Raw genomic sequence first — 20,057 nt, 5'->3', positions numbered from 1 at the left:
TGGTTAGTGTTGGAGACACGTCAAAGTCTCCTAACTGGAGCAGTTCAGCCAGTTTGCAGCAATGTTGGGGAACTGAGTCTATCAAAAATAGCCATCATTCTGACCTTAAAATACTTTACATCCAAACTACATTATTCACCTTGTAAATTATTAATGGTGGATAATTTGCATGATTATATATTGTTGCTCTCTAGCATTCTTTTTATTGAACACTAAGGCCAGAAGGATAATGAATTGTTGTAGAATAGTTTACATTATGCTACACATTTAAACATGTTTAAAATGTGTTTGTATTTAGTGCTATTTAAGTGATACATAATTTTTTTTATTAACTTGAGAATTTATTTACATTTCGAGTGTTATTCCCTTTCCCGGTTTCTGGGCAAACATCCCCCTAATCCCTCCCCCTCCCCTTCTTTAGGGGTGTTCCCCTCCCTATCCTCCCCCCATTGCTGCCCTCCCCCCAACAATCACGTTCACTGGGGGTTCAGTCTTAGCAGGACCAAGGGCTTCCCCTTCCACTAGTGATCTTATTAGGATATTCATTGCTACTTATGAGGTCAGAGTCCAGGGTCAGTCTATGTATATATAGTCTTTAGGTAGTGGCTTAGTCCCTGGAAGCTCTAGTTGCTTGGCATTGTTGTTCATAAGGGGTCTCGAGCCCCTTCAAGCTCTTCCAGTTCTTTCTCTGATTCCTTCAACGGGGGTCCTATTCACAGTTCAGTGGTTTGCTGCTGGCATTTGCCTCTGTATTTGCTGTATTCTGCCTGTGTCTCTCAGGAGAGATCTACATCCGGCTCCTGGCAGCCTGCACTTCTTTGCTTCATCAATCTTGTCTAATTGGGTGGCTGTATATGTATGGGCCACATGTTGGGCAGGGTCTGAATGGGTGTTCCTTCTGTGTCTGTTTTAATCTTTGCCTCTCTATTCCCTGCCAAGGTTATTCTTGTTCTCCTTTTAAAGAAGGAGTGAAGCATTCACATTTTGATCATCCGTCTTGAGTTTCATGTGTTCTAGGCATCTAGGGTAATTCAAGCATTTGGGCTAATAGCCACTTATCAATGAGTGCATACCTTGTGTGTTTTTCTGTGATTGGATTACCTCACTCTGGATGACATTTTCCAGTTCCAACCATTTGCCTATGAATTTCATAAAGGCATTGTTTTTGATAGATGAGTAATATACCATTGTGTAGATGTACCACATTTTCTGTATCCATTCTTCTGTTGAAGGGCATCTGGGTTCTTTCCAGCTTCTGGCTATTATAAATAAGGCTGCTATGAACATAGCGGAGCACGTGTCTTTGTTATATGTTGGGGCATCTTTTGGGTATGCCCAAGAGAGGTATAGCTGGATCCTCAGGTAGTTCAATGTCCAATTTTCTGACGAACCTCCAGACTGATTTCCAGAATGGTTGTACCAGTCTGCAATCCCACCAACAATGGAGGAGTGTTCCTCTTTCTCCACATCCTGGCCAGCATTTGCTGTCACCTCAGTTTTTGATCGTAGCCATTCTGACTGGTGTGAGGTGAAATCTCAGGGTTGTTTTGATTTGCATTTCCCTTATGACTAAAGATGTTGAACATTTCTTTAGGTGTTTCTCAGCCATTCGGCATTCCTCAGGTGTGAATTCCTTGTTTAGTTCTGAACCCCATATTTTAATAGGGTTACTTGTCTCCCTGCGGTCTAACTTCTTGAGTTCTTTGTAGATTTTGGATATAAGCACTCTATCAGTTGTAGGATTGGTAAAGATCTTTTGCCAATATGTTGGTTGCCATTTTGTCCTAACCACAGTGTCCTTTGCCTTACAGAAGCTTTGCAGTTTTATGAGAGCCCATTTGTCGATTCTTGATCTTAGAGCCTAAGCCATTGGTGTTTTGTTCAGGAAATTTTTTCCAGTGCCCATGTGTTCCAGATGCTTCCCTAGTTTTTCTTGTATGAGTTTGAGTGTATCTGGTTTGATGTGGAGGTCCTTGATCCACTTGGACTTAAGCTTTGTACAGGGTGATAAGCATGGATCGATTTGCATTCTTCTACATGTTGACCTCCAGTTCAACCAGCACCATTTGCTGAAAATGCTATCTTTTTTCCATTGGATGGTTTTGACTCCTTTTTCAAAAATCAAGTGGCCATAGGTGGGTGGGTTCATTTCTGGGTCTTCAATTCTGTTCCGTTGGTCTATCTGTCTGCCTCTGTACCAATACCGTGCAGTTTTTAATCACTATTCCTCTGTAATACTGCTTGAGTTCAGGGATAGTGATTCCCCCTGAAGTCCTTTTATTGTTGAGAATAGTTTTAGCTATCCTGGGTTTTTTGTTATTCCAGATGAATTTTTTCAATAATTAAAAAAGAAAATGTATGTATAGGGCACAATGATGGGATTGGCTTGCATTTAGTTTTCCTATCAAGTTCTTCAGGGTTTGATTTGGATCCATTCCAAAAAATTTTATTCCAGATGAATTTGCAAATTGTTCGGTCTAACTCTTTGAAGAATTGGATTGGTATTTTGATGGGGATTGCATTGAATGTGTAGATCACTTTTGGTAGAATGGCCATTTTTACTATATTAATCCTGCCAATCCATGAGCATGCAAGATCTTTCCATCTTCTGAGGTCTTCTTCAATTTCTTTGTTCATAGTCTTGAAGTTCTTATTGTACAGATCTTTTACTTGCTTGGTTAAAGTCACACCGAGGTACTTTATTTTGTTTGGGTCTATTATGAAGGGTGTCATTTCCCTAATTTCTTTCTCGGCTTGTTTCTGTTTTGTGTAGAGGAAGGCTACTGATTTATGTGAGTTAATTTTATACCCAGCCACTTTGCTGAAGTTGTTTATCAGCTTTAGTAGTTCTCTGGCGGAACTTTTGGGATCACTTAAATATACTATCATATCATCTGCAAATAGTGACATTCTGACTTCTTCTTTTCCAATCTGTATCCCCTTGATCTCCTTTTGTTGTCTGATTTGTCTGGCTAGAACTTCAAGAACTATATTGAATAAGTATGGAGAGAGTGGGCAGCCTTGTTTAGTCCCTGATTTTAGTGGGATTGCTTCAAGTTTCTCTCCATTTAGTTTAATGTTAGCAACAGGTATGCTGTATATGGCTTTTACTATGTTTAGGTATGGGCCTTGAATTTCTATTCTTTCCAGGACTTTTATCATGAAGCGGTGTTGAATTTTGTCAAATGCTTTCTCAGCATCTAATGAAATGATCATGTGGTTTTGTTCTTTCAATTTGTTTATATAATGGATCACGTTGATGGTTTTCCATATATGAAACCACCCCTGCATGCCTGAGATAAAGCCTATTTGATCATGGTGGATGATTGTTTTGATGTGCTCTTGGATTCGGTTTGCCAGAATTTTATTGAGTATTTTTGCGTCGATATTCATAAGGGAAATTGGTCTGAAGTTCTCTTTCTTTGTTGGGTCTTTGTGTGGTTTAGGTGTAAGAGTAATTGTGACTTCATAGAAGGAATTCGGTAGTGCTCCATCTGTTTCAATTTTGTGGAATAGTTTGGATATTATTGGTATGAGGCCCTCTATGAAGATCTGATAGAATTCTGCACTAAACACGTCTGGACCTGGGCTCTTTTTGGTTGGGAGACCTTTAATGACTGCTTCTATTTCCTTAAGAGTTATGGGGTTGTTTAAATGGTTTATCTGTTCCTGATTTAACATCGGTACCTGGTATCTGTCTAAGATATTTCCATTTCCTACAGATTTTCCAGTTTTGTTGAATATAGGCTTTTGTAAGTAGGATCTCATGATTTTTTGAATTTCCTCTGAATCTGTAGTTATGTCTCCCTTTTCATTTCTGATTTTGTTAATTTGGACACACTTTCTGTGTCTTCTCATTATTCTAGCTAAGGGTTTAATCTATCTTGTTGATTTTCTCAAAGAACCAACTTTTGGTTCTCTTGATTCTTTTTATGGTCCTTTTTGCTTCTGCTTTCAGGTCTGAGTTGCTTATTTCCTGCCTTCTACTCCTCCTGGGTGTATTTGCTTCTTTTTGTTTAGAGCTTTTAGGTGTGCTGTCAAGCTGCTGACATATGCTCTCTCCTGTTTCTTTCTGCAGGTACTCAGAGCTATGAGTTTTCCTCTTAGCACAGCTTTCATTGTATCCCATAAGTTTGGGTATATTGTACCTTCATTTTCATTAAATTCTAAGAAGTTTTTAATTTCTTTCTTTATTTCTTCCTTGACCAGGTTATCGTTGAGTAGAGCATTGTTCAACTTCCACGTATATGTGGGCGTTCTTCCCTTATTGTTGTTGACGACCAGTTTTAGGCCGTGGTGGTCTGATAGCACACATGGGATTATTTCTATCTTTCTGTACCTGTTGAGACCCGTTTTTTCACCAATTTTATGGTCAATTTAGGAGAAAGTACCATGAGGAGCTGAGAAGAATGTATATCCTTTTGCTTTAGGATAGAATGTTCTATAAATATCTGTTAAGTCCATTTGGTTCATGACTTCTCTTAGTCTGCCTATGTCTCTGTTTAATTTCTGTTTCCATGATCTGTCCATTAATGAGAGTGGGGTGTTGAAATCTCCTACTATTATTGTGTGAGGTACAATGTGTGTTTTGAGCTTTAGTAAGGTTTATTTTATGTATGTAGGTGCCCTTTTATTTGGGGCATAGATATCTAGGATTGAGAGTTCATCTTGGTGGACTTTTCCTTTGATGAATATGAAGTGTCCTTCCTTATCTTTTTTGATGACTTTTAGTTGAAAATTGATTTTATTTGATATTAGAATGGCTACTCCTGCTTGCTTCTTCCGACCATTTGCTTGGAAAGTTGTTTTCCAGCCTTTCACTCTGATGTAGTGTCTGTCTTTGTCTCTGAGGTGTGTTTCCTGTAGGCAGCAGAATGCAGGGTCCTCGTTGCGTATCCAGTTTGTTAATCTATGTCTTTTTATTGGGGAGTTGAGACCATTGATGTTGAGAGATATTAAGGAATAGTGATTATTGCTTCCTGTTATATTCATATTTGGATGTGAGGTTATGTTTGTGTGCTTTTCTTCTCTTTGTTTTGTTGCCAAGACGATTAGTTTCTTGCTTTTTCTAGGGTGTAGCTTGCCTCCTTATGTTGGGCTTTTCCATTTATTATCCTTTGTAGTGCTGGATTTGTAGAAAGATATTGTGTAAATTTAGTTTTCTCATGTAATATCTTGGTTTTTCCATGTATGTTAATTGGGAGTTTTGCAGGATACAGTAACCTGGGCTGGTATTTGTGTTCTCTTAGGATCTGTATGACATCTGTCCAGGATCCTATGGCTTTCATACTCTCTGGCGAAAAGTCTGGTGTGATTCTGATAGGTCTGCCTTTATATGTTACTTGACCTTTTTCCCTTACTGTTTTTAATATTCTTTCTTTATTTTGTGCATTTGGTGTTTTGACTATTATATGATGGGAGGTGTTTCTTTTCTGGTCCAATCTATTTGGAGTTCTGTAGGCTTCTTGTATGCCTATGGGTATCTCTTTTTTTAGGTTAGGGTTGTTTTCTTCTATGATTTTGTTGAAGATATATACTGGTCCTTTGAGCTGGGAGTCTTCATTCTCTTCTATACCTATTATCCTTAGGTTTGATATTCTCCTTGAGTCCTGGATTTCCTGTATGTTTTGGACCAGTAGCTTTTTCTGCTTTACATTATCTTTGACAGTTGAGTCGATGATTTCTATGGAATCTTCTGCTCCTGAGATTCTCTCTTCTATCTCTTGTATTCTGTTGGTGAAGCTTGTATCTACAGGTCCTTGTCTCTTCCTTTGGTTTTCTATATCCAGGGTTGTTTCCATGTGTTCTTTCTTGATTGCTTCTATTTCCATTTTTATTTCCTTCAATTGTTTGATTGTGTTTTCCTGGAATACTTTCAGGGATTTTTGTGATTCCTCTCTATAGGTTTCTACTTGTGTATTTATGTTTTTCTGGAAGTCTTTCAGGGATTTTTGTGATTCCTCTCTGAAGGCTTCTACTTGTTTATTTATGTTTTCCTGTGTTTCTCTAAGGGAGTTCTTCACGTCTTTCTTGAAGTCCTCCAGCATCATGATCAAATATGTTTTTGAAACTAGATCTTGCTTTTCTGGTGTGTTTGTATATTCCGTGTTTGCTTTGGTGGGAGAATTGGGCTCCGATGATGTCATGTAGTCTTGGTTTCTGTTGCTTGGGTTCCTGCGCTTACCTCTTGCCATCAGATTATCTCTAGTGTTACTTTTTTTCTCCTATTTCTGACAGTGGCTAGACTGTCCTATAAGCCTGTGTGTCAGGAGTGCTGTAGACCTGTTTTCCTGTTTTCTTTCAGCCAGTTATGGGAACAGAGTGTTCTGCTTTTGGGCGTGTAGTTTTTCTTATCTACCGGTCTTCAGCTGTTCCTATGGGCCTGTGTCTTGAGTTCACCAGGCAGATCGCTTGGAGCATGAAGGTTTGTCTTACCTGTGGTACCGAGGCTCAACTTTGCTTGTGGGGTGTTGCTTATGAGCTCTCCCTGGGGGCAGCAACCAGGAAGATCTAGCCGCCCTTTCCGGGAGCTTCCGTGCACCAGGGTTCCAGATGGCGTTTGGTGTTTTCCTTTGAAGTCAGAGATGTGGGCCGAGTGTAGTCTCTTCTGTTTTCCAAGGCGTGTCTGCCTCTCTGAAGGTTTAGCTCTCCCTCCCACGGGATTTGGGTGCAGAGAACTGTTTATCTGGTCAGTACCTTCAGGTTCCGGCAGTGTCTCAGAGGCAGTGGACTTGCTGCTCCTGTGCCCTTATCCCAGGGAACCCAGAGGCCATATACAATTTCCTCTTTTGACAGTGATGTGGGCAGGGGTGGGCAATGTTGGTGGTCTCTTCTGCTCTCCAGTCTCAGGAGTGCCCACTTGTCCCGCTGGTGAGCAATCTCTCCCACGGGATTTGGGAGCAGTGAGCTGCTGCGGGCAGGGATCCGTGAGATTGGGAACCCCACTAAAAACCAAAAGTGTCCGGTCCTAGAGGAATTTTGCCTCTGTGTGTCCTGAGGCCCCCAGTCAGGTCGCTTGTAGCAGAAAAGTTAGTCTTACCTGTGGTCCCGAGGCTCAAGTTTGCTTGTGGGGTGTTGCTTATGAGCTCTCCCCGGGGGCAGCAACCAGGAAGATCTATGCCGCCCTTTCTGGGAGCTTCTGTGCACCAGGGTTCCAGATGGCATTTGGTGTTTTCCTCTGGAATCAGTAATGTGGGCAGAGTGTAGTCTCTTCTGGTTTCCCAGGAGTGTCTGCTTCTCTGAAGGTTTAGCTCTCCCTCCCACGGGATTTGGGTGCAGAGAACTGTTTATGTGGTCAGTCCCTTCAGGTTCTGGTGGTGTCTCAGACACGGCAGACTTGCTGCTCCTGTGCCCTTATCCAAGGGAACCCAGAGGCCGTATACAGTTTCCTTTTGGGCAAGGGATGTGGGCAGGGGTGGGCAGTGTTGGTGGTCTTTTCCACTCTGCAGTCTCAGGAGTTGTGATACATAAGTATAATCATTTGGCTTGAAAATTATTATGCTAGTTTAGATGGTAAACATGGACATTTCTATGTGAAGTGCTGTCTAGTGAAGCTTTTAAGAATCAAATATTTATTTTGCAAGTAACATATAACAATTTGTCTGCATTATCCTTTGTGTTAATTTTTTATATATCTCCTGTATTTTACCTTTTTTCTAACGTAGTATTTTCATTGATTATGTGGACATTTCACATAATGCTCCCAACCAAATTCACTTTTCAGCCCTCCCAGGTTCACCCTGGAACCATTGTGACCCTCCCACACAAAGTCCAAATCACAAAACTGAGCAACTTAAATATTCAAAACAAGTAGACTAGGTGAAGCTCTGAAAAGCCCCTTTCCTTTACCGGTCTGCCAACCAACAGTCAAGGTCAGGGAAGTAGGGAATGACAGCGGGCAGCTGAGCATTCTCTTGCATCAAATCTTGGGGAGTTCCATGAGGTGACAAGTTTACCCAATAGCTGGCTTAACAAAAGTGTTTTGTAGCTTCCTGTACCTTGACAGGATCTAAGAAATACTTGTGGAATACCCATAGCGCTCAGGGAGTTAGTAAGGTGCCATGGGAGAATTTCAAGGAAAGGGAGAAAGTAGTGTTATAAAGGATTAAAGAAGGTTAGTGGAGCAAGAAGGGTTAAATTTCAGTGTAATGGGAGGGCAGGGAAAAGGAGAGGATAGAGGGAGGAATAAATAACAATTAAAACATTTCAAAAAAAGTAATATGGAAACCTATCTACTACCGTAGAACACACGCATACATACATATCTATGGGAGAGTTAAAATAGTATGCCTATTGTAGGCACAAAGTTTTGCAACCTACTTTTAATACGGGTTCAACCTCTCCTCTAGCCACTCTGCAGCAGAGGAAGAGGAAGAGAAAAGTTAATTGGATATGTGGGAAGTGGACCTGTTCATCCATAGTTCTTTGTGGGTGAGCTCGATCTTCTTCGGCAGCAGGTCAGTCCCATAGTAAACACCAAATATGATTCAACAGACACAGAACAGTTCTTTAAACAGGCAGACACCAGGTATGAACCGGCAACTACATTTCACAAGTGGACACCAGGTAGCTGGAATTCAATTCTGAAGAAACTGTCGGGCTTATCAACTAGCCTAAGGCAGAGCTGCAGAAGCAGCAAGCTGCCACAGGAACCTCACGAGCAGGTGTTGGGCAAGTCTCTCTCAATGACAGCATCACCACAAGTTGAACTCAACAACGCTATGTAAGACAAGCCAATACATGAATATCTTTAGCAAAGGATAGTGAGGTGGAGCAAACCAAACAAATGCTCAGTGCTCATCTCCCGCTGTCTGTGGGGTCATAGTTATACTCCTTCATCATGGGTCCTTTCACGTGTTTGCTATATCAGAACATCCTTTCACCTGTGTCTGCTTCAGGAAAACATTCTTTCCAATGTCTGCTCTAACAAAACATCCTCTGCGCCTCAGTAGAACATCATTTGGTATAACTAATTTTCCAAAGAAACTAGAAGTTTCCACTTCGCCATCTAATGGAAGAACAATACTCCCACCGAATACCACAGTCTAGCAAATAAAAATTCCAGAGTTAAGAAGGCTTACCACTTTTGGATTTGTTGGCCAATGAAGTCCCACAGACCCCGAAACATTACATTACCTTCTAGAACTTGATATCACCATCAAGGCATCATGTATTTGAGACACAGAACATGGATATTTCAAGCTGGTATTCACCTCAAAGCATTGTTCTTTCTGACTAGCCTCCATAGCGCTAGAAAGTTCTTATATGGTACCAGGGGATAAAAGTAATAAGACAGTCTTACCTAGCTGTGAGCCTTGTGAGCCACAATAATGACTGGTCTGATGAGATACCCACTGGTACAATAGCAGCACAAATATCATGGGAGTGACCAACATATTTTTGTTGAAATTTAAGTTCCACTCCATAATATAAAACCTGTATCTGTCACTATTGTTGTTTGAAAGAAGAACTTGTGATTAGAAAAGACTAGTAGAGAACTTCCTACTGTTATTCTGCTAATTAGGCATAGTATTTTAGTGACTCCTAAAGAGTTATTGTTAAACCTGTAGATTAACACATCTTCCAATACTCAGCAGAGAAATGTATGTGCAGTAGATGACAATTAACACAAGACCCAGAGAATACGAGACTGTAGAATTCTTTGCTCTAAATTGGGACATCCATATGATATCCCGTTCTTCCATGTCTCTGAGATCACTGTGGGAGATGGGGAGGAAAGACTGTAGGATCCAGAGATGCTGGGAATGATGTCCTCTGAACACAACAGGGCAGGTGCACATATGAACTCACAGTGACTGGACAGTATGCACAATTTCCATACGAGCTCAAGCCAGACCAAGGGGAGGTGGACATGATGTCTCATCTCTAGCTGAGGAGCCATTGACAATTGATAGCTGCTGGGGACGTGACAGTGAGTCTTCTTTAAAGGTTTTACCCATGATAAGCTGACCATGCTCCATTGAAAGACCACACACCCAAGAGCATACAGATAGCACGAATTGGACTTGATGGGTAAAAAGTAAGAAGCCGTAAGTTGGCTGGGTAGGGAAGGCGAGATGAATTTGGGAGGATTTAATTGAGGAGGTGGATATGATCATTGTATGGAATTATCAAAGAGCTGATAAATTTTATTTCAAATGCTAAAATATAACCTAAGCTAAGTAAGAGAAAAAATAAGTAGAAAAATAAAAGAAAATCATGGAGGATCTTTTTCAGATAGGTCTTCACTGGCTCTCTAATTTCAGTAAGAAACTTCTGTGGTGACAGCTGTGAGTAGTTTGAGGTTTGTGAATGGGGAGAAAGGGTAGATTACCGTCTTCCTGCACATCTGCTAAAAAGTCACTTACTGCAGGGTAATGTTAGTGTCCCTCAGTTGTGATTTGGAGATGAAACGATCACAAGCAAAGAAATTGCAGCAGAATTCAGAGAAAGCTACTGGAACTCATAAGAAACTTTAATTAAAAGTTTTAGATGTAATAGTACCTTATAAGATCAATTGTATTTTCTAATATCAGCTAGTATCAACTAGAAAATACAATAAAACCCTAAAATATTTCTGTTTAAAAAAAGAAAGAAAAGTAGTAATGGAAAATGAATTTATTTATAGTTAGGTCGAAACAAGATAAATGCTACTAGTTTTCTACCATCTTTTTGTTTTCATAGAAAATAAATGAAGTAAAACCCAGAAGTCCACATATGTTAATTCAATCACAAAGTAAGCTAACAGAACTGTTTGAAATTACCTCTTGTGAGTCACGTTCTTCTTCTGGCTGGGACAAAGAGTATTAGCCTTATTTTTCTACCAGTGTAGAATTTCTAGGAACATTTTATCTCCTTGGGTCCATTGATTCAATAGTCTGAAAATCACAAGGAGGGATCCAGGTGTCTCCCTTTGGTATCTATGCATCCACGGGGGCGATGGTTATAAAGGGCAAACATCCTGGAGGACAGGCATGTTCAGGAATTGTGTGGCCAGTCAGAGAAACAGCTCAATGGAAGACAGGCACACACACAAAAGCTGGGAAGGAATCTGGAGGAGAGTTGGAGAAAGAAGGACAGAAAGAGAATGGGTGGGAGACAGTACAGGCAGCAAAGGCAAAAGGGACCAGGGTCCGAGAGAAAGCAAAATAAATATAGACAAGTCAGGAACAAAAACTGGTGACAAGGAGAAAGTACTTCAGGCAGGAGGTTTCTGGAGCTGTCCTTTTCTCTGCCAGTGTTATTTTAGCTTCTTGAGATGCAGATAGATCCTGATCTTGGACTTTAGCACAGTTCTTGCCACGAGGAATGGGACTCTGGTAGGATCTGGGAGCAGCTCTAATCAGAGCAGGGTCAGGGTCACGGCCACCTTCAGCTCATTCATGGCAAACAGTTTCCTGATACAGTTTCTGGGACAGACAGACACAGGAAAGTGAGATTTGGCCTCAGACCTGTTCTTAGTTCGTCAAGCATTGGCCAATAAACCCCATCCAGAGTGGGTCATAGGATCTTGCTTCATGGTCCCAGCCTAATAATTTTCCTAATAGGTCTCACCTCACACTCATCCCTTGTCTTGGTTCATGGACTCCTGATTTTTGACAAAGCCTTTCACTCTTCTGGGACTAGCTCTGACCCTAGTTCTGCTCTCAGACACGTGGGATGTCATTGGAATAGTGTCAGCACTGCAGGGCATAGAGTCCTAGCACATGAGTCTTTTAATGACTTAATGGTTAGCCAATTCCTTCCACTAATCATTTCTGGATCTCCAGTCTGGATCTCCCCATTCCCGACAATATAAGAAGGGATGGATCATGTTCCTGGGAATTATTAAATACAAATGATTCCAGGTGAAATTTAAATACTAGTGAAGAAGACAAACATCATCTTGGTGTTCTTCATTCAGAGAATGAGAGGGACTTTCCTTCAAACTACCAGCATTCATAGCTGCCTAGCCTCACTCCAGAAAGGTAGCCTCCTGCCATCTAGTGGCTGCCTCGTGGTCTTGTTAAATTAATAATATAATTTTTTTTAAAGCTGGTTAAGATGAAATTCTTAGCCCTGGATAAACTTTATCCTAAAAATATTCCTTCCAGTGAAATAGCATGTATCTAATCTACTCTATGGAAGCTCATTTTGCTTCAGAATTATTGTGTCAGAAGAACATACTTTGTACCCATTAATGACAGGGTTTTGGCCAGGGTGAGTCCTGTAGACTGTGGATTTTCACAGCAGCCCTTTGCTCGCTCAGCAGTTCATGTCAGCACTATGTAGAGGATTTCCTCAGGAGCAGTTTAATGTCTTCATTCCTGTGTGCTACCACATTCCCAGGGAGACCGAGCAAACCTGCTTGCTAAGTCCCTTCCCTCATGAATAATTTTTCAAACAGGAAAATTGTTATACAAATTGCCAAAATTTTTATACCCAATTCAATTTTGGTGAAGCTAAAAGCCACAAATATGTGAGATGATTGTCCCTGGTGTCCAACCTACAATGATCTGTGAATTTTCACAGATATGACATTAACAGAAGGATCAGCAAAGTATCTGGAATATATTGAAATATAGCATTTTACTTAGCATATCAGATTGCAATATTAAATACATATATTTTATATGTGTTTTATAAATATATGTATAAAAGCACTCATTCATTGTAGTGTGCAGTGACATTCAAAAATTGGGGAAATAAGAAAATATACTAATTTCAACACAGAGTTTTCAGTGGCCACTGAGAAGTGGGTTAAAATCTCTGAGCTGTGTACTAAAATACCTTCTTTCTTTTTGGAACAGGCAGGCATACCCACATCTAAACACAGAAGCCAACAGTCATGTAAATGGGCACCAGAAAGCCCAAAGTGATTGGAAATATCAAATACTGACATATGCCAGTCATGTCCCCTAACCCATTCTCTTTACCTTGCTCCTGCTGAGAAGGGTAGGAAGGCATGGGTGTGCTGGGGGACATCTGGTGCAAATCTAAAAGGGTCAAGCACCTGCACAGAGAGCATGCAGACCAGAATGGATGAGAGTAGAGCCCCTTCCCAATACATAAGGAGCAGAATTCCTAGATTAGAAAGTAGGAAACTAGGGGTTGGTGATTTAGCTCAGTGGTAGAGCGCTTGCCTATCAAGTGCAAGGCCCTGGGTTCGGTCCCCAGCTCTGAAAAAAAAAGAAAACAAACAAACAAACAAACAAAAAACAGGAGACCTCTTCTCTTCCCAAGGGTTTCATACCTCTGGGTTTGGTCATAACCTTGGGTTGTGATGAAGGCCAAAAATGGAGAGAGAAATCAAGAGGGCAGAAATCTGTTAGGGCAGAAAGGACATAAATGGGAGGATAATTATGTCAAAGATGTAGGGGCAGTGAGGGACACTCATACACAGATGGTTTGCATATTTGAGTTATCACTGAGCAAAATGATCGTATTGAGGATTGTGAGTTGAGTAAAGAATCCATTAGAAAATGGCAGTGACGCATCCATTATGAACCAAGAGTATCTTGCTTATGATAAACTTATAAATGAAAAAACATCTTCAGTCTTCCATCAGTCTCTGTGACTAGCTCACAGAACACCATAAGAACCCCTGCACAGCCAAGGAAGACATTATTTTCTATCCATTTTCAGAGTCTCAATGAAGCTAGTTATCTTTCTTATGTTCACACAGCTTGGATGTGTCAGAGGTGAGGTCATACCTAGCTGTGAGTTACTTAGTTGGTGTTTCACTCCAAGAACAGAAAACTTAGATCTTATCATTCCTAGCTCTTTTCTTCCCTCAAATTAGAGGTTCCAGGGGGACTGGGATGTACTTCACATACAGCATGGAGTTCTCTTATCTCTCTCATTTACATTCACTCAAGGACAAAACTTCTCCACAAGGGCTTGTCTCAACCCTTTTCATCCCTCCTCCTCCTCCTCCTCTTTTTCGTCCTCCTCCTCCTCTTCCTCCTCTTCCTCCTCATCCTCCTCCTCTTCCTCCTCATCCTCCTCCTCTTCCTCCTCCTTCTTTTCCTCTTCCTCCTTCTCCTCTTCCTCTTCTTCCTCCTCCTCCTCCTCTTCCTCCTCCTCCTCTTCCTCCTCCTCTTCCTCCTCATCTGCTTCCTCTTCCTCCTCCTCCTCCTCCTCATCTTCCTCCTCTTCCTCCTCCTCCTCTTCCTCCTCCTCCTCTTCCTCCTCCTCCTCTTCCTCCTCCTCCTCTTCCTCTTCCTCCTCCTCTTCCTCCTCCTCCTCTTCCTCTTCTTCCTCCTCTTCTTCCTCCTTCTCTTCCTCTTCCTCCTCATCTTCTCCTCTTCCTCTTCCTCCTTCTTCTTCCAAGTTAAATTTTAGGACTGAGAATGACATTTAACTAGAAGGTAACATTTATTTCTCAAAACATTGCTGAAGAAAGTATTATTATTATCAGGGATTTTATAGCATCATTCCAACTTTAAAGGAAAGATCCAACATATCAAGAAATAAGAGAGATCTAGTAAGGTTGAGAACAACAGAAATACGTGAGTTCTTGGGTGAGGAGCACCCATCTGGGAAGGTGACAGGTGTGCTGAGCTCTCTGCTCACAGCTGGTCCAGGTGGGTAGAGCCTCAGGGCCTTCTTGATGCACATGGTGGTGTAGGGCATCTGGTCCAGGTGGTCCCTGAAATGAAGCTCATGTGGAAGAGTCACACAGAGCTAAGAAGACCAGAAGGCCTCTCCTAAAAGAAGACAAGGGTCTCTTTCATTCTGGGTTGTTCTTACCAGGTGACAGAGGTTCCATCACCCAGAATGCTCTGCACCTCCTCTTTGCATCTCTCTTGGTGCTCAGGGTGGGTGGGCAGAGCATAGAAAATCCAGGAGATTCCTCTGGCTGCGGTGTCATGACCCTCAAACATGAATGTGTCCACCTCTGCATGCAGGTCCTCATCAGACAAGCTCTTTCCATCCTCTGTCTAGATGAAGGCACACCTGAGAGAGCAGAGTTTCCCCCTTCTCTTGTGCCTCTGAACCAACCCTCAGCCCTATATTTCTACTTTCTTGGGCAAACAACAGGATGTCTAATAAATCCAAGTGCCATTTCTTCCATATCTTCTCTAGCTCTACCCCACTCTGCAGCTGAACCTTCCTCCTACGGATCACTCTATCTAAGGACAACAGTTACCAGACAAAGGTAAGGTAAATGTTAGTGTCATGCAAGTATTCTTGACTCTATAATCTTTGTGTCTACCAGAGTTCAGAATACGTGTAAGCATAAGTATTGGGACCAGGATTAAAAGCCTCGTGCCATATTATGTAGGCCATGTCTCTATTCAGGTCCATAGCCCACAGAAACCGTGGTTAACATGGTCTCATGGGTCTCACACAGCATTACCAATGTAATGACATGGGTAATCTCTGGAAAGAACTTTGAGCTAATCCAATAGCTCCCCAAATTTTACTAAAGTAGCAGGTCCTACAGAGGGGCCTGATTGACTGAGCCTAAGAGACATGATCATATATTTGGGATGAGCCTGATAAAGAAAGAGAGACTAGAGGTGTGGGGAGACAGAACCTGTGTGTTTATGAGCAATCTGACAGGCACAGTGGAATGAGCCGCCATTGGAGGACAGATTGTAGATGATATTACTCTAGTGAAAGCCATTCCTCACTCTGAAGTGAATCAGGTGTGTCAGATCTTCAACAGCCTTAATCTAGGATCTGGAATTTCCGCAGCTAAACGACACTAAATATTGGTGACAATGATGTCTGATTCATAGGCATAGTAAATTATCTGTAGATATTCCCTCATTTTCCAATTGAGGTACACCACAATTCTGTCTTAGAGCAATCGTAATCTTAAGCTTTTGAAGATGGGTGACTACCCAGGCTCTGCACTTGCTATGGTTCTCATGGGTTCTTAGTCTGGATTGCATCTGGTTTGGAGTTTAATAAGGCCAGAGCTGGGTCAGAACTTTGGGTTTTGGTGGCTAGAAGCATCTGACCTGCCCCCATATCCTGCCTTCAATAAGTTCGCAATGATTGGTCACATCAAGAATCCTGTAGCTCAACTCCTCCAACTGGACACTACCCTGGTAACTGAAGGCACAATAAATGAGTGTCTCCATGGTCATCAAGGAGATGTCTTGATAGATCTCTAGAGGGCAGTCCTGGCCCACAAGCTCTTCCCATTTGTCCTGTAGTAAAAAAATGGAGAATTACTGGATTTTCTCTTGAATACCTGTAGTAAAGACACTGTGACCTTTCTCTGAATCTACAGATCATGTGGTCACAGTCTCTCACTTTGGAGATCAGGAAAAAAGAGCATGAAGCAAAGTTTTATAATCTAATATCTGTTTATCACAAGAATTTAACAAAATTGAATGTATCTTTTCATGATATCAGATCATTTTTCACTACTTTTTTTTGGAAATAATTACGACTTTTCAGTTGATGAAAATGACCTATGTTACCCTTTAGTTTTCTGATGGATATACTAGACTAATAGATTCAGAAGAAACACATATTTGAAATAAAATGTGAGAATAGAAGAAAGCCTGCTGGGCCTCCATGAATATGCGTCATCATGACTATCACAGACTTTACTGAGCACTGTGAAGTCAAAAATCAGAGTCCAGTGTATGGTGATGATGCAGCATGCTAAAGGTTTGAAGATGCTGATCTTGAGTCACTCACAATGTCCAGTACAAAGTTTGACTTTGTGGCATCCTTAGACATCCCTTCTTACAATGAAGCTTACATCGCTCAGGTCACCATGGAACTTATAGTCATGCTGTCTGCTGGATTCCACTGTGATGAAGACTTTTGCTTATAATCACTATGGTGCTCTCTGCCTTGGAAAATGATTCCAGTATGGCTTTATCCTGCTTATGGTGGTGTCTCTGTTTATCCACCTTGGGTTAGTGCAGTAATGGCATGGGTGCTATTACATGTGACTGTACATAGTAGGTATGGTTGGGACAATGTTAGAGTGTTAAGTCATATGCACCTTGAGAAGGAAGGATAGAAGATGAAATGGTATGGAAGATAGGAGGTGATAGCTAGCTAGATGATAGGTACATAGATACATAGATTCATAGATAGACAGAGAGACAGATAGATGATAAATGGATCGACAGACAGATAGATGTATACTCACTAGCATCTCATGGACATGCTATGTCCATGCTATGGCCATGATTCCCACATAAGGCTTAAGGATGTCAGAGTGGAAGGCTGGAGTTAACATTTGCCGATGCTGGAACCATTTCTTCCCATTCAACAGGAGCAAACTATAGCCTGGGCCAGATATATGAATATGTATTTATTGAAGAAAGAGAGGCTCTGAGACCCTTTGGACAATTTGGAGGGAACTATGGTTTGAATATGCAAAACAGCTCTGAGGAAGGTAGAATTTCTTAGACAATGGCATAAACAACAGTGCATTTCAGAAATGGAAATCTCACAGCTAGGCTGGTATGATTGCTGTGGTTATGACAGCTGTGAGATGAGGGTTGAAAAAAAAAGAGCCATGAAGGGCAGAAGTAGCAGTTGGAAGTCCAGAGGAATGACATGCTAAAATCTGGAGTTTAGGCAGGCTCAGTGTTAGGTAGGAGTGATAGTCTGGCTAGAAGAAGAGAAATAAAACTTGATTTAAGGAGATCATAGCATAGGCTACAAGTACCTGTTACCTTATGATCCAGAGGCAACAGTTGGGACAGCTAAATATGTAGTGTTCTCAGTCCCAGTCTAAGCATACATACCAATCTAGGGAGCAAAGAAACTGTAGGGGTGTGTCATTTTAGGGGTGTGTGCAAAAGAGGAAAGGTATGAAGAGCTTCCTGGACATCAAGAAAAAAAAGCCCAAGACAGCTGTTTTTCAGACTGTGGCCTGTCTTAAATATGGCTTGATTACTTTCAGTGACCATTTTACACCCTTGCTTCTCTCCCTTTTCTATTACAGTACTCGCAGCTGGGCTCAAAAAGACAGGCTCCATTGTGCCAGCAGCTGAGTGTTTCACTCACTGTGGTGTTCATTAAGAAACACAAGTCATGTCTTCAAAGCCAAAGAGTGGGAACACCTTTACGGTTTTTCTGTAGTTCGTTGTGGCTTCATAATTCTAGGATCCCAGAAAATCAACAACTAGGCTTTAAAGGCCAAGTCTTTATGCATATGTGGGTCATACCAAAGAGAATGAGTAGTAGTATTTAAGATGGATGGGTGAAGTGACATTGCTTTCTAGAATGTCACAGACTCAGGTTGTGAACCCTGATTGTGAACCCTGGTTGTGAAGCCTCTCTACTGTAGCTAATGCTGCCATGCTCTCACCTGATCACCCCAGTATCACCTTCATTTAGTCAGGATCATAGATTAAGACACATGCATGGTTCCCCCAGAACCACCTTACACATGCGGTTGGGAATTTCTCTACCCATAAACGTATCTGCTGGAGATCCTGGTCCTTTGGGAACAGACACAAAAAGAGAAGTACTATTTAAGACAACCATGTAGCGATTAGTTTGTATGGAAGTAGAACTCCACAGGGACAACTTTGAACTTTTCAGCAGAAGACAGGTTTCAGGCCAGCTTGATGACCCAATTGCCTTATCACCCAGACCCTTGCTGTGTCTGGGGATTGTCTTCATTTGATGTTGTAGCCTTGGGCAGAACTCTTCTCCTCAGAGGAGGTAATTAGAGTAAGAGCTTCACCCTTGGTAAGAACTCTGCATATTCTTTCTATTCTTAAGTCTGGTCAGTGCACAGGTCTTGCTGAGTGCCTCTCTATCCAGACACTTAGTCAACAGCATTGTACTTCAGAGCTAGGGATGCAAGGGGATGGATGGATGATGGTGATGCCCACCCCTTTCCTTCAGGAAGCTCCTTGTGATCACTGTTCACGATTCTGTATGTTGATGCCAGGTTTTATGCTAGGCCCTGTTGTAAAGGGAATACTGTTCTTGGTTGCTAGGAGCTCCTGGTACTGGGTGTACACAGTAAAGAACAGAGTTAAATCGATCCTGGTTAATAGGGTAGTGCTCACATTAGTCCTCCCACTTCCTCTCACTTGTATGTAGGATTGTTCCTCCAAGTCATCACTTCTAGAAATTACCTTAGACTCCAGAAAATAGATCTACTTGTGTCCTATACCTGACATCATCCCTCCACAAGAAAGACAGGCCCTATATTTTTATCCCTTGGCTTATTCAAGATCTGTGGATTGACAAATGATAACTCCCCCAGCAAGAAATTGTGCACTTATCTCTGAAGAGGTAAACTGAGTAGTTCTCAGATCACATGGTTATCATATAACAGCTTGTGTCTTCTTACTTTAGGAAATTCCCAAAAAGCCAGTGGGAAGGTGGGAATGGGAACTGCTGAAAAGACTTGATGATCCATTGTCTGCGCAGGTAGTATTGGGCTGCTTTGAACAGCAGCAGCAGTAGGCCAAGCCAAAACACCATTTGGAGGAGTCTGGAGATGCCAAACACAGTTGTGATATGACTGAGCTCAAAGATACCCATAATAAAACGGCCTGTAGATCACTGACTGTTGCTGATTTCCTTGAACACCCACATTTAAGCATGACATAGTCTGTCCTACCTGCTGTGAGAAGGGAAAAGAAGAGGCCAAACATTGGTCCCAGGGTTCAGTAGTGATTGATTAACCAGAAAGATCTACTTCGTCAGATACTGAATTCAAAGTTATTAGGTTTGATCTCTGGGCTTGTCAGACCACATTTTCCTACACTGTCATGGTTATGAGAAGGTACCTTGCAGCACATGTCTGTGCATCTGTGAGCTCTCTCTGTGGGTTTCTGGACTTCAGAAAAGAAATGCTCAACTTCTAGTGATGAGACATCTCTCTTCATCCATGTTAGCTTGGGTTACTAGGGTGTCTCTGCAGATGATGGGACCTTCCTTAGGAGATATGGTTCCAGAAACATGAAGGTCACCAAACCAACTCAAGCCAGTGCTGTTTGCATTCTTGTCTCTCAAATTTGAGGAATAAAATTTATAAGCCACAGAGGATGAACTTTAGAGCTTTTGAAAATATTTTTATTATTTTTTAATTTTTCTAATGAATTTAAAGGAGAGAAAGGGGGAGAGAGGGA

The 20,057-nt window shown here is 41.5% G+C and overlaps 1 pseudogene; it reads right to left on the bottom strand.

Moving 5' to 3' along the window:
* Positions 1–11,044: 11,044 nt before the first annotated feature.
* Positions 11,045–19,467, bottom strand: Cyp4a2-ps1 (cytochrome P450, family 4, subfamily a, polypeptide 2, pseudogene 1; annotated as a pseudogene).
* Between the last annotated feature and the right edge of the window lie 590 nt (positions 19,468–20,057).

Source organism: Rattus norvegicus, chromosome 5 (assembly GCF_036323735.1).
Source record: "Rattus norvegicus strain BN/NHsdMcwi chromosome 5, GRCr8, whole genome shotgun sequence".
NCBI classification, from domain to species: domain Eukaryota; kingdom Metazoa; phylum Chordata; class Mammalia; order Rodentia; family Muridae; genus Rattus; species Rattus norvegicus.
This window is presented reverse-complemented; position numbering and strand designations above follow the sequence as displayed.